At 32.0% G+C, this 15,239-nt stretch overlaps 1 protein-coding gene and 1 pseudogene across 1 annotated transcript in view; one reads left to right on the top strand and one right to left on the bottom strand.

The window, feature by feature from the left end:
* The window catches only part of LOC138933568 (uncharacterized), a 33,121-nt gene that overhangs the window by 7,879 nt on the left and 10,003 nt on the right, over positions 1-15,239 (bottom strand). The window lies entirely within an intron of this gene.
* On the top strand, positions 12,261-15,007 carry LOC138933567 (uncharacterized; annotated as a pseudogene).

Genomic DNA, 15,239 nt, shown 5'->3' with positions numbered 1-15,239 from the left:
TTTTATTTTGACAGATATTATAACCTTCAAATGTATCTCCTTTTCACGATTTCATATTTTACATAGATTTACCAGTATAAAGTGTTATAAGAATACTGATTATATTTTCCCAAAATGATTTTTATTTCTCTCCATCTGTTACATATTCAAACAAACAGTGCGCATGTTTCTGTGTACAAATGAACGGTGTCCAAACGAACGGTGTCCAAATGAACAGTGTCCAATTGAGCGGTGTCCAAGTAAACGATGCGTATTTTCTTATGTGTCCAAAAGCTACTGTATCCAAAATTACTGTGTCCAAATGCACTGTGTCCAATTGAACCGTGTGCACAATCTCATGTCCATTTGTAACGCGTCCATTTGCACCGTGTCCAATTGTACTGTGTCCAAGTGAAGGCCACTCCTTCATGATAACTAATTAAAAACAAATTATTATAAAACGTTTCCATAAAGGGAGACTTTACTATACTATATGTACTATCACTATACTATGAATTAATATGCTTAGTAGTAGCTTTAGCCATGCGATTGTAAATAATATATAAATTTAAGAAACTTACATTTATGGAATCATGGATTACATAGTACATATTATCAGTAACAATTTATCTGGAATAACTCTTTTCAGTCATGAAATATTAAAACTTGAATTTCCAAATTAACTACCAGACATGAAACAAATTTAACAAGTGATTGCATAAAATTAATAATATTAATACAGCCTTTTCATATTATCTTATAGTTTTGCCATATTACACTATAGTTTTTCGTATTACACTATAGTTTTTCGTATTATACTATAGTTTTTCCATATTATATTATAGATTTCGTATTATACTATAGTTTTTCCATATTATACTATAGCTTTAACATTTTAAAACCATCCGAGACAGCGAACGATAAGCAGGTGCGCAGATTCACGGCGGCTTCGATAGATCCGCGACGTAGATACCAAAAATATAAACAATCGATAAGGATTTACCGCTAATCGATAGGCAATACTTAGAAATATTTTCATCATAGATTTCCGTAGAAGATCTTCACCTTAATGAATTTCTAGAACGCAAACTAAATTTTTAGAACGATCTGCACACGGTCCGTAACGCTCTTTCTTCTCAATAGTATATAAGATGCAGATTTTCACCCTCAGCAGTCAGTCCCGCCTACGGATTTATACATATACATATAAGAACAAGGCACATGAAGCTTATAGCTGATTACGTAATGTCGCCGCCCACTACGTGGCGCTAGTAGAATATCTTGGCCGACTTACTTCAAATTACCCTAATATATACAAATGATTTGTTCAAAAAAATATTTCGCTCTCATACAAATAATTGAAACGCGAATTCTGAATTCTGAAGTTGAAGCGAACAAGGTATTCTACTAGCGCCACGAGTGGCCAGCGACATTATTTTGTCACCGTTCAGTATAGGTGATATAGAAGAGTGTCAGTGGGCTGATCCTGCCGATCATTTCAACGCACAACCGCGTATCTTTCATCTTTTATTATACTGTCAGTCAGTTAGGTAGTCCAGTTCAGTCAGTCTCGCGTTAGGTTCATAAGCTCAATTTGTGTAAAAGTCCGGAATAAAGACTTTGAGCATATATAATACCTGCGTACATCAGTCCAGCCTATTTCATCTACAACTAAGGTCTTTGCATATGAGAAAGAAAGACTTAAAGCAAATACAAAGGACATTGAGCTAAAAGAAGGATTACTTGTTACAATACAGTAAGTACCTGCAATTATTAACACCCTTTATAGTTTCAAATTTTATTTCAGAATCAACAATTGACTGACAGCTTATTTATTATATTAATCCCTACATCCCTTTTTAATAATAAAAAAACCCCTATCAAGCATTAGCACGTTGCTAATAGTTTTCTAGTTAACTTTAATAATCCACAATTTATCTTCCTGCAATCACTTAAACATTCCTAAGTATCAATACTAAACAAATTTAGATTTTGCTTAGAACCTATACTGCTGTTGTCTCTCGGACGTGGTCCAATCCTTGAAACCCAGTTGCCGAACTTCATTGCCTTGCTCACTCGATATGTAATATTTCTGATACATTGCTGCAATATTCCATTTGAAATATTATACCTTTCAATAATATTACAGAAATATTTAACGATCGTTTCTGCAACATTTCTGCAATGTTTCAATGTCCGCAATCATTTTAAATGCAATCTTGCTAAAATATTTCAGCAATATTTCGGTAATATTACAGAAATATTTCTGAAACATATTCCAAGTAGCAAACTGACGTCATAATGACGATAAATTTTGATCACAAAATGACCACTTAGACATTCTAAATTAGTCTCTCATGAGACCCGAAAATGATGTCGATATGTCACATTCACGAGACGTTATTTTCTAAAGTTTGTTTGACGGCAAAACTAAAATCAATTGACTGACAGTAATAATACAATATATAATAACATACATTTATGTGATATACAGGGTGTCCCATTTTAATCTCCTCAGGCAAATATCTCAAAAACCAAGCCCGGAAGAGAAAAATGTTTCAGACCAAAGTTGTTTGGTTTCGAGGGGGCCATAAGATGGTGACAATGATTTGACCTTGAAAAATCATTTGAAGGTCATATGAAGGTCAACTTTAAAATCTTAAATGGAAACCCCCATTTTTTATTTAGTATTCTTGTAGCTGACATCGAAAGCTTTCCAAAACACTATAATAAAGTATTTTTTTATTAAGTACTTTTTGAGTTATTTTATATTTAAATCTGACATATTTTGATATAAAAAATAAAATACTTCGTAAAATATTCAGTTTTCGATAATTTTACCGTAATACTTCTATGTACAGAATAATGATACAAATCAATTAGTATAAAAAAAAAATTGTTTTTAAGAAAATTATTTACAATGTATTTTTTTAAACAATTATTTGTTTTTTTTGGCACTAATTAATTTGTCTCATTATTCTGTACATAAAAGTATTACGGTAAGATTATCGAAAACTGAATATTTTACGAAATATTTTATTTTTTATATTAAAATATGTCAGATTTAAATATAAAATATCTCAAAAAGTACTTAATGAAAAAATACTTTATTATAGTGTTTTGGAAAGCTCTCGATGTCAGCTATAAGAATACTAAATAAAAAATGGGGGTTTCCATTTAAGATTTTAAAGTTGACCTTCATATGACTTTCAAATGATTTTCCAAGATCAAACCAATGGTACCATCTTATGGCCCCCTCAAAACCAAATAACTTTTGTCTGAAACATTTTTCTCTTCCGGGCTTGATTTTTGAGATATTTTTCTGAGGAGATTAAAATGGGACACCCTGTATATTATAGATAAATTTAAATAATTTAATTTATAAAATTAGAGATTTTATTTATATGGAAGTTAATTTCTGTTTTATATTTTAAGCAGATAAAAACGAACGATTTTCACTGACTCGGACAGAAAAATTGTCCAAATAAGTGAAAATAGGACAAAAATTGTTCGAATAAGTGAAACTCGGACATTTATCTGTCCGATTATCTAAAAATCAGTTCAATATCTGAATTTTCCGGTACGGAAATTGCATCAGAAATTAAACTGATGAAAATAATTACAATATTATTAACCGCATTTTGCAAGCTTTATATACGCTCATAACAAAAATTTGAATACGGGTATAGATAGTAAATAGCGCGCCGCATAGTGGTAAGCAAATAAACTACAACCTTAATACTAGTTACAAAAGGACTCTCTGAAAGATTTTAGAAATATTGCAAATGCAATATTTTAAAAAACATATGATGCAGATACATTTCTGAAATATTTCGGATGTAAAATTACAATTGAAATATTAATGAAATATTTTTGTACCATTTCCAAACATTACAATATTTGAGCAATATTACATGCCAAATGGATGGTGACACTCTACCCTTTTTTCACGAATTTCCATCGTTATCGAGCATTTTTTGTCCTAGATCGGCACTCTCCCATCACTACCATCTACAATTCCAACGTTATCGAGCATTAAAGCCTCGATTGGCATTTTCCCCATATCTTAGACTTTCTCTTTAAATTAAAATTTAAGATTGTATGAAATAGTAAGATCTAGTATCGATATTAATCAAAAACCTCTTTTCCATAATTAAAAACCCGAAAACTATTTTAATTCTATCTAATTCTAATTCTTATAAATAATTGATATTTTTTTCCTAATTTCTTCTCTTATTATGATATTCTTCTTCAACTTATTAATTATTTCTCTAACTCTTATTATTTAATTTGTTATGCCTCCGAAGAGGCACGGTAGTTGGGATCGTTTGCCGGAAGGAATTTAGGAATTCGGGCTCCGCCCGAGAACTTCACTAACTTTATTTAAATAATTCAGACACTTTCCACATTAAATAAATAGATAAATATCAGCTTTATTTGTGGTTTGGCTTATTTACAATGTTCCCGCACTTTCGCTCGCGTCGCGTATCGCGACCGCGGATATTTTGTCGTGTGCGTGTCTAGAGTCGAGTTTCGGTCTCGAGACTCGCCTCTCGCTTCTTTGTGTATATTTCTGCCGACTGCGTGGCTATTCAATATTATTATAACTATTGACACTCGCTTTGACACTCGCGGCTGTTAGCGATATTACTCGCGTAAAGGAATAAAGATTGCGGGCGTTATGTAAATTATTGATCTAGACTGCCCGTTTGGTAGTTATTGTAACTACCCGCGTAATATTAATTGTAAAGACTGCCCGCCGTTCGTTAGCAGTGGGTCTTTTTATTAACTCCCCTTGACTTCCCGGGAGGGGATCGTTTAGCGACAAGGCTGTGTGTCGTGTCGCTTGATTTTGGCAATATCCGGATGCAAGCTAAGAAGTTCTAAGTAGGACTTCTTTGCTTGCACTTTCGCAACTTCTTTATTCCTTTTTATTTCGCCTTTAAGTAGGACTTCTACATTGCATTTTCGCAATGTCCTTCTTCCGCTTGACCTGATTTCCGCGTTTTCGCAATGAAATGATTGCACGGTCGCTCGGGCTTAGCGCGTGGCTCGCGTTGTCAGCGCTTTGTTCGGTCAACGCTCGTAACGTGATCTGTATTCGCGTTACACGTTGAGCAATCATATAAAATAATATGTATTTAGAATAATATATTTAATAATTCGTGTATAACCTGTTCGGACTATAACGAATTACTTTACTCTTGAATCACACATGAATATTTGCGCATGCATATATCCTTATATCCAGGGTTGAGCACGTATTATACATAATATATTATACATGGGTTTCATACATGGATATAATACATCCATAGGTTTCATCCATGTATAATAATATGGCGCCTCGTAAAGTGGCGCCACCATAGTGCGCATTTGCAATCGAGTTTAACCAAAAATCAAAAAAATACGAAACAAAATGACAAATGACAATACAATTGACAAAAATCAAATCATAAGTATAAGCATTAATCATGAATCGAGGAGACCGTTGCATAAATACTGGGAAAAAAGAAAATATGAAAAACAATACGAAGGCAAAAAACTTTTTGCTTACTGCATGATTTGCAAAAAAACAATTCGTCATACGGCTGAAAGCAGATTAAGAGACCACAGGTAAGTAAAATGCAATGAACATTGGAACTTACTTAACTTTGTCTTTGGTTAGTTGTATTTGTAATTTTGTTTTGAATTTGCTATTATAGAAAATCTTGTCAAGAGCCGTTAATTGGTAATGAAGAACTTGAAGAGATTATCAATGTCAATTGCAACGAAAGCGATATAAACACGTCTGTACATCTTGATTCTGATTCCGTACGTACTGAAAATATTAATCAATAAATAAAAAATCTTTCAATAACATGTATTATATCACAGATGTTTCAGCCACTTCATCGTCAAATGCTATTCAAATTCAGCTACCAAAACGTTCAGTCCTGAGGCTCATTGATAATAACGGCCAAAATAAGAAAGCTTCATCCAACAAAAAAAGAAAACGAATTGACGAATTTGTTGACAAGATGTCTTATGCAGAAAAGGTAGCTATTGACAGTAGTCTAATAAAATTTTTATGCGGATGTAACATTCTATTCAATGTTTCGGATTCCACTCATTTCAAGGAGTTCGTGAAGTTACTGAGACCAGCTTACGAACATCCATCTAAAAGTACGATTAACAACACTCTCTTAAATTCTGTGTATGATCAATTAACGACAGATCTCTTAATGTGTGAACAATCAGAGGGAATATTGATGATTTCGTCTAGCATGATGAGCCAAATGGTTAATTCAAAACATATCGTTGGAATTGTACACAGAAAATCAAGAGAAAATTCGTTTCTTAAAATTTGGTCAATTGCAAATGATGTGACGGAAATTGTTCATGATGCAGTGCAAATATCCAAGGAGAAATACAAAGTGGACATATATGCGGTTATCGCAGACGATGATCTATGCATGTCTGCAAATCGCAAATCTAATAATCCTTGGTTTTTTAAGTGCCAGACAGTTACTAGGAAAATAGTAAATTTATTCAAAACTATTCCGTTTATCTCAAAAGTTCGAAGTGTATTGAACGGTTTTCAAACTCCTCGATTAAAAGAAGAGATTACAAATCGTGGCGGAGTCGAATTTGAAGTAGTAGATAATGAGGCGTCCATTTTCTCAGTTAAAGATATGTTCATTAATTGCTTGAAGAATAAACTTATCTTCAAACAAATTCTTACTGAACATGTATTTCGAATACCAAACGATATTATTACGATTTTGCTTGATACAGATGACACTGTGTTGTCCTCTTCCAACGCCACTTCTTTTGAAAAAGAGTTGGAAAAAATTATTTCTTTATGTGAACATTTTTGTTCACTTATTGCTAAATGTCAACGTCCATGTTCAACTATGTGTGATATCATTGAACAATAGTTACAAATTGAATCAATTGTTGCGGGAGACAATAGTATGACTGAGATCCATAATGAGATATGTGCCATTCTATCACCGATATCAATATTAACGAATTGTTTGCATCCGTCTTATAGAGGACTTAAATTTGAATATAATCCGGAACGGAATGTAGAAATTGAATACCTGTTGACGGTCTTGGATGATCGAGGATTGGATAATTTTTACGAATACTCAAAAAAAGAGCTTTTTGAAAAAATTGAAATACATAAAATTGAAGACTCCGAAAAATATTGGGATTTGGCAGGTAGAAAACATCCAAATCTGGCGAATTTTGCTAAAAAATTAACACAAATACCAGCTTCTGTTGCCCAGGTGAAATTTCAGCCCGTTTGTTGCGATAATATCTCTCCCGATAATAGTAAAAAAATCGTTGAACTTTATTATAGATTAAAGCTTCAAGACGAAAATATAACGGACAAATATTAAAAAAAGAAAAAGTTTTAAAAGTATTAAGTATACCATTATTATTTGGTATTGACAAAAATACAATATCTAATAGTTCAAGAAAGTTGTGATTATAAAATTAGTCTGAACTAGTTTATATTCTTACTGTTTTTGTTCTTTCTTTTCTTAATGTTTTGTTGTTTGTAAGGAAACTGTTGAGTTATTAAAGAAATTTATAAAAAATTAAAACTGCATATTTTTTATGTACAAAATATCAAGTTTATTATCAACTTTACAATAATTTATTTACTTATTTTATATTCATGAACATATATTTAGTAAAAATTCTAGGAAATTTCTCGTGTAAATCTTATAAAAACGTGTATATAAAAATTCAATTATTTATATTAATTAGTATTGAATTCATTAACAACGTATTCATCGCATTTATCCATCATCTTTAATGAATAATATATTTCTATTAACTTCTGAGATCGTTCAGCAATTAACCGATTTCGTATATCAGAATGAACAAAAGACCAATGTGAAAATAAACGCTCAATTTGAGCTGAAGAGGCTGGAATTTTCATTAATTTATCCACTAATTCAGCAAGATTAGGGTATTGTTTGCCAGCCATAAACCAGTACGTATGAGGGGATTTAAGATTCTTAATATCCAAGATCTTAAATATATCTGTATTATTAAGAAAAGCCTGTATGCCAAGATGATCACATAGGTTTTCTACGTTCAACTCTTTGCTAAGGAAATTATAGACTTGACATCGATACTTCTCTATGTGCATAAATCGTCTACCTTTATAAGTAGAATATAAAAAGTTGGCAGTCAAAATTGATGGCCTTATGACTTTTTTAAATCTCTCTTCTATTATTTTCTCGTAGTTATCATTAACTGTTGTTATAGTTAATTCGAACCTCATTTCGCAAGCATCTGCGATGTTGCTATCGGACCGTTGGCATTTATTAATAAGTTCACACACAGGATCAAAAATCAATATATAGTCTTGAAATATTGTTTCAAAGTCCTTGCTAAATAATATTTCCGAACACTCAGTCCTAATAGTAATCTTCTGATCTTTTATTATTTGACGCATTATCGATAAATTATATAAGCAACAACGAAATGCATTCCTGTAGCTGCACCATCGAGTTTCGCACGTAAGAACAATTTTTTGTCCTCCACCTTTTATGACTTCTTTTTCTAGACCTGTCTGTTTGAATTTTCTCAATAAACGATTCACAGATTCAACAAATCTTGCGTTGACCAAGGACTTTGCTAATAAATTATCGCTATGGCTTGCACAAGTCACATTCCATAAATTAACTGATTTACCCATCAGTATCATTGCAGAAGCATTGTCTGATACGACGGCATAAATACGGATGTTGAATTTGTTCTTAGCGATCTCCGTTGCTTCATCCACAATTTCTGTTAATACATCTCCTGTTTCCTTTATGCCAGTTAAGTCCCATGAATTGAGATACATATTCTTATCCATTACTGTATGTATTGTACAGACAACCAGTTTGATGTTGGCAGCAGAATTCTTCCAACCATCGATCAACAATACACCCACTGTTTCATGGTCTTTCACGGTTTTAGAAGTTATTTCATTGCCCAGACAGCACAAGGATGTCCTTAGGACGTCCAAAGGGCATCCAGGACATACATGTAGGATATCCTCAGGATATCCCATTGTAATCCTCAAATCTCCTCTGGATGTCCTGAGGAAGAGTAAATGATAGCCGTATATTAACCTCTGGAGAATCCAGGGAGATCCTGTGGAACATCCTAAGGATTTTTATAGGATATGCTAGGGATATTTTTCGTATGTTTCAAGGAGCAAATTTTAAAATTTAAATATGAATTAAAATTATGTTTTGTTATTTACTGCCAATATTAAAAATCTAATATTAAAAATAGTTCACCGTTCTTTAATATTTGAGGCTTTCGTGCTGTACATGAATATTTTAGGTTTGGCTCCCAGGTTTGAGTTGTGTAATATTTTCTAAACAATCCAATATTTGAATTCCCTATGTTGGGATTGCATCAGAGATTGAATTGATAAAAAATAATTACATTTGTAATTTCTTGTCAGTTGCTCTTTGCAAGCTTTATATAATTCTCATGACCAAATCTCAAATACGAGTTTGCGTGTCGCATAGCGATAAACAAACGAACTAGCGGTTGAATACTATTGTTTGTAAAGTTTTTGGAATATTGCGAACAGTAACATTTCTCATGAAATATTAAATAAATAATAATTTTGGATATATGAAAATGTGCGCATCAAATTCAATTATTAATATTAAACGAAATTAATGTTAACAATTAATTGCACATGTATATGTCCTCTGGAAATCCAAAAGACATCCAATATAATAGACAGGGCAGATATATCCTACAGACATCCAGTGGACATTTATAGAACATTAATACTTATTATAATACTTAAGATTTCTAAATTATATAAAATAGCCGACACAACTAAAAATAATTATGTATGCATATTAAACTTTTATAAATATATTTATAATAATATCTTAAAACATCCTACAAATGTCCTGAACCGTCCTGGACATATTCAGGATGATCCTGAGGATGTTTTGTGCTGTCTGGGTGTGAATCTAACAATTGATTTGAAAGCTTTTTTCTGGATGGAACTTTGTAATCTGGATATAGAAGTTTTATAAAGTCCTTAAATAAATTGGATTCAACAACATTAAAAGATATGTTGCAACCAAAGAAAAATTTTGCTAAAACCAAATCAATTGAATTGAGTAAATTCATATGAATTAGAATGGGAACGTTTAACCCCACGTTTGGCTTGTTCCATTTTGGCTGCTTTCATTTTTAAATATAGAGAAATAAAAAGAAATTGTCAATATCTAACAATTTATTTGGATAGACAATAACATTTAATTTACCTTCTTTATTTACGTTATTTTTGATACTCTTTTAATAAATAATATTTTAAACACGTCCGTATTCGGTTATTTTTCTTGTTTACTACTTTATTAGATCAGAATCCCGCTTTTTAAGGTTGTATTTCACTAAGGAGGTTGGTTGCGGTTTGCGGTTGGAGTTACGGTTGACAGTTGCGGATTGACCAATCAGTCGACAAGCTGCTTTGCTCTGATTGGTCAATCCGCAAACATCAACGGTAACCTCAACCGCAAACCGTAGTGTAATACGGCCTTTACAGTTTTGCCATGTATAATATATTTTATACGTTTTATACGTATTATACGTTTTTATACGTAGGAATCGTAGGAAACCATTCGCAGCGCTAAATTGCCCAACCCTGCTTATATCTAACATCTAGTAAAAACCCCTAGTTCCGTGCCTTACGTAATTTCCTTAGAATCCGCTAGATCAGTCCTAGCTCTCGGCGTCCCTGGGGTTTAGCCGGTGGAAGCAGGTTGCCCTTATGAGAACTTATGTTACTAGCTTACTACTTACTATAAATGACCCACACACTCTGAATGTACTACAATTTATTCGCTAAATTACAAAGATCTTATAAATTGATTATCGACTAGACTTTCTTTTGTTCGACGCGATGGGTCGCGAGATCGGAAGAAGAGGAAGGTTCTCTTGCAGTCTTTTTCCTCTCATCGTGCCATGAATAATGATGTGACATGTTTTATGCAATGATGCCAGTTTTGAGACGCTGCCCGCTGCCATAGCGAGCTCCGTAAAGTTAGCCGGACCAATAAACTTTTTAACTTTTTAATAATTAAAATTATCTAATTGTTTGGTGGTCGTTTGGTGATGATTGATAGCCTAATTAAAACATTTGGTGATCAATCGTTGTTTTTTTAATTAAATAATTAAAATATTGGGTAAAGTTAGCCGGACATTTTTAATTTTTAGTCTAATCAATTAAATCAAAGTTATTCGATGCAGAATCGTTAGGTAGTCACAAATCCTTTATTTACAACGTTTAGTAGTCCATAATTTATCCAAAAAGTAAAAAAAACATATGCGGTTAGGTAGTGGGGATGGCTAACTGGAAGCTGTAAAGTTAGTCGAACAAATATATTATTAAATCAACCAATTTTGTTCAAATTGGTCTTAACTGAAAGACAATCGTTTGGCGATTGGTAGTCTAATTATAACATTTGGTAGTTAATTATTAGGCTATTACGATTATAAAACCATGTGCGCTGACTGCGCCTGCGCATATCTTCATCGTGTAATGGCTTTTGTAGACCAGCGTGATAACGCGACGCACGATATCCAATGAGAGCTTCGCTTTCCGGAAAAAATAAAATCCTCATTGGACATTGCACGTCGCATCATCGCGCTGGTCTGCAAGAGCCATGGTCAAATACAACGAAAAGGGGACCCAGCCCCAATGACCTTGACCTTGATATATGTTGTCAAGGATATAATTCTGAGTAATTTTTTTTCTAATTTAATTGTCGCTCGTTGCTTATTAAAAAGTTATTAACAAAAAAAGTTTGAAATATACCAAAGTACATGCATGGACAGGAAACACGCTCGCGCGCGCGCGCGCACACACACACACACACACACACACACACGGGGAAGTGCAAGGGAGGCCTTTGACCCCCCTCCCGCACCCATCCCGCCGGTAGGCAGGGTGGACCTCGCTTTACAATTTATGGCTTCTGCACACAGGACACGGTAAAGCTCGCCGCGCGGCATAAAGCGATGCGATGGCCAATCGAATGCTTGCTTTTCCGGAAATAATGAATATATAATTTCCGCCGCGTGGAAAAAGTTGAACTGGATCCAACTTTTACGCGTGATAATAGGAAACAGGAAGGGCTGTTGTGTCTTGACGATGTTAACTGCTGAGAGCATTTATTCACCAATCAGGATAAAAAAAATCTTTACCCCGATAATAGATATATTAACAAGTTAGTAAGAATATTTATAATATAAAAATGGGTGATATCGAGATTGTAAGTAAAAAAAAAAAAAATATTAATACTTTTATGTGATCATTATTATTAAGATAGAATAAAATAAAGTTAATTTTGACCGATACACAATTTTAGATTATGTATAACAATATAATTGTTATTTATTTTTATTATGTAAGAGATTTACGTATAATTATTTAATGTAATTGCTGTAGATGCATATTATAATACTACATTATTAAACAATGATGTTACTTAAAATGATCTAACTTTTATTTACAGTGGTGCCCAGACTGTAATAGTGTTGTGCCCATCGGAGAGCATAATTGCTCTGCTTTATATGATAATATTGAAAATAGTATTAATAATAAGAATAATTATGTGGAAACATTAATTGCAGCAGGGTTTGAAAGAGAAAGCTTATGGAATTCAACAATACCCAGACAGCACAAAACATCCTCAGGATCATCCTGAATATATCCAGGACGGTTCAGGACATTTGTAGGATGTTTTAAGATATTATTATAAATATATTTATAAAAGTTTAATATGCATACATAATTATTTTTAGTTGTGTCGGCTATTTTATATAATTTAGAAATCTTAAGTATTATAATAAGTATTAATGTCCTATAAATGTCCACTGGATAACTGTGTTGTCTGTAGGATATATCTGCCCTGTCTATTATATTAGATGTCTTTTGGATTTCCAGAGGACATATACATGTGCAATTAATTGTTAACGTTAATTTCGTTTAATATTAATAATTGAATTTGATGCGCACATTTTCATATATCCAAAATTATTATTTATTTAATATTTCATGAGAAATGTTACTGTTCGCAACATTCCAAAAACTTTACAAACAATAGTATTCAACCGCTAGTTCGTTTGTTTACCGCTATGCGACACGCGAACTCGTATTTGAGATTTGGTCATGAGAATTATATAAAGCTTGCAAAGAGCAACTGACAGGAAATTACAAATGTAATTATTTTCTATCAGTTCAATTTCTGATGCAATCCCAACATAGGGAATTCAGATATTGGATTGTTTAGAAAATATTACACAATTCAAACCCGGGAGCCAAACCTAAAATATTCATGTACAGCACGAAAGCCTCAAATATTAAAGAACGGTGAACTATTTTTAATATTAGATTTTTAATATTGGCAGTAAATAACAAAACATAATTTTAATTTATATTTAAATTTTAAAATTTGCTCCTTGAAACATACGAAAAATATCCCTAACATATCCTATAAAAATCCTTAGGATGTTCCACAGGATCTCCCTGGATTCTCCAGAGGTTAATATACGGCTATCATTTACTCTTCCTCAGGACATCCAGAGGAGATCTGAGGATTACAATGGGATATCCTGAGGATATCCTACATGTATGTCCTGGATGCCCTTTGGACGTCCTAAGGACATCCTTGTGCTGCCTTGTACCTTATAAATTTAGAGGGCTCTCAATGACAGAAATGTTATGGTCTGAAATAGATAATAATTTGGGTAGGTATCAGTATATAATTATCATCATACAATATTAATGTAATAATAATACGTAATTCTTTAATAAATTAAATTTTACAATTTTCTAAATATTTACATAGATGCAGCTCCTGGTACAAGCCAGACCAAATGGAAAAATTTAAGAGATTGTTTCGTAAAAGAACACACTTTACAATGTACTTATATTCCAAGTGGCAGTGCAGCTGTAAAAAAAAAAAGCAATTGACCATTATATGAAAGTTTACGTCTTTGGCGCTAACAATAAATTATAGGAAGTACGTATAGTGACTAATTAATTGTAATATTAAATACATACAAATTCTCAAACATATACATCATAATGACTTATATAAAATTATGTATATAATACATTTTTAACAAAATAATGTAAATTAAAATTTTGTAAAAAATTATAAATTTTTCGTCGTAAAAATTATAATTTTAAGACTAAAAGTAATATTGAAAACGTTCATCCAAATGTGCCATCACCCTCGGCAGAAGAAAAAGGAAAGTTCAGTTTTTCATCTGTTCCTAGTATAAGCAACAAAGAAAGAAATAATATTTCACAGCAATCAATAGCACCAAAAAGTAAATAGTTTATTAAAATCTCAGTCAAAACAAAATTCTTATTGTAAGCAAAAATATTTACTAATAATGCTTATACTAGTACATAGATAATTTTTTTATTTCATATTTTGTATATTTTGTTTTAATTTGTTTAATATTCCTTTTTTTATGTAGCCAGACCAAATTTAGCAAATTCTGATATTATTAAAAAAGAAGTGTCAGTAGGAACAAAATGTGGCAGTATGTGTAACATTATTAAATTTTTGTTTCTTACATATTTTGTTTCTTTTTTTACCTTTTTTTTTGGTTACAGATAGTTCAAGATTTACTTCAGATTCAGAAGTTTTGCTTCACTCACCTTTACCTCCAAAACGTGTCAATTAGTATAACATATTTTATAACATAATTTTATATATATTTTATTATGCGCTACATAAAAAAAGAAATTTTTAATCGTTTTATTTTTACAGAGAAATCAAAAACAGCTGAAAATATAGACACTAGTTTAAAAGAAGCAATTTTGACAGAGTTGAAGCAAACAAGACCGACAAATGAAGTTTTTATAAAGGTGGATAAAATCGAATTCTTCACAAAATATCTCGAGGCTTGTCTTTGAGGAATGCCTTCAGACATTTCAAAATGCGTTATTAATAAAATACAATTGCTTCTACAGGAAGATATTTAAAATGTTTGTTCAAGTTAAAATGTTCTTTGTTGACTAGTTTGAATCATATTACGGTAGAATTATCGAAAACTGAATATTTTACGAAATATTTTATTTTTTATATCAAAATATGTCAGATTAAAATACAAAATAACTCAAAAAGTACTTTATGAAAAAATACTTTATTATAGTGTTTTGGGAAGCTCTCAACATAAGCTACAAGAATATGCAATAAAAAGTAGGGGGTCTCATT

This window comes from Polyergus mexicanus, unplaced genomic scaffold, assembly GCF_030449975.1.
Source record: "Polyergus mexicanus isolate NDT 795.1 unplaced genomic scaffold, iyPolMexi1.0 SCAF_5, whole genome shotgun sequence".
NCBI lineage: Eukaryota > Metazoa > Arthropoda > Insecta > Hymenoptera > Formicidae > Polyergus > Polyergus mexicanus.
This window is presented reverse-complemented; position numbering and strand designations above follow the sequence as displayed.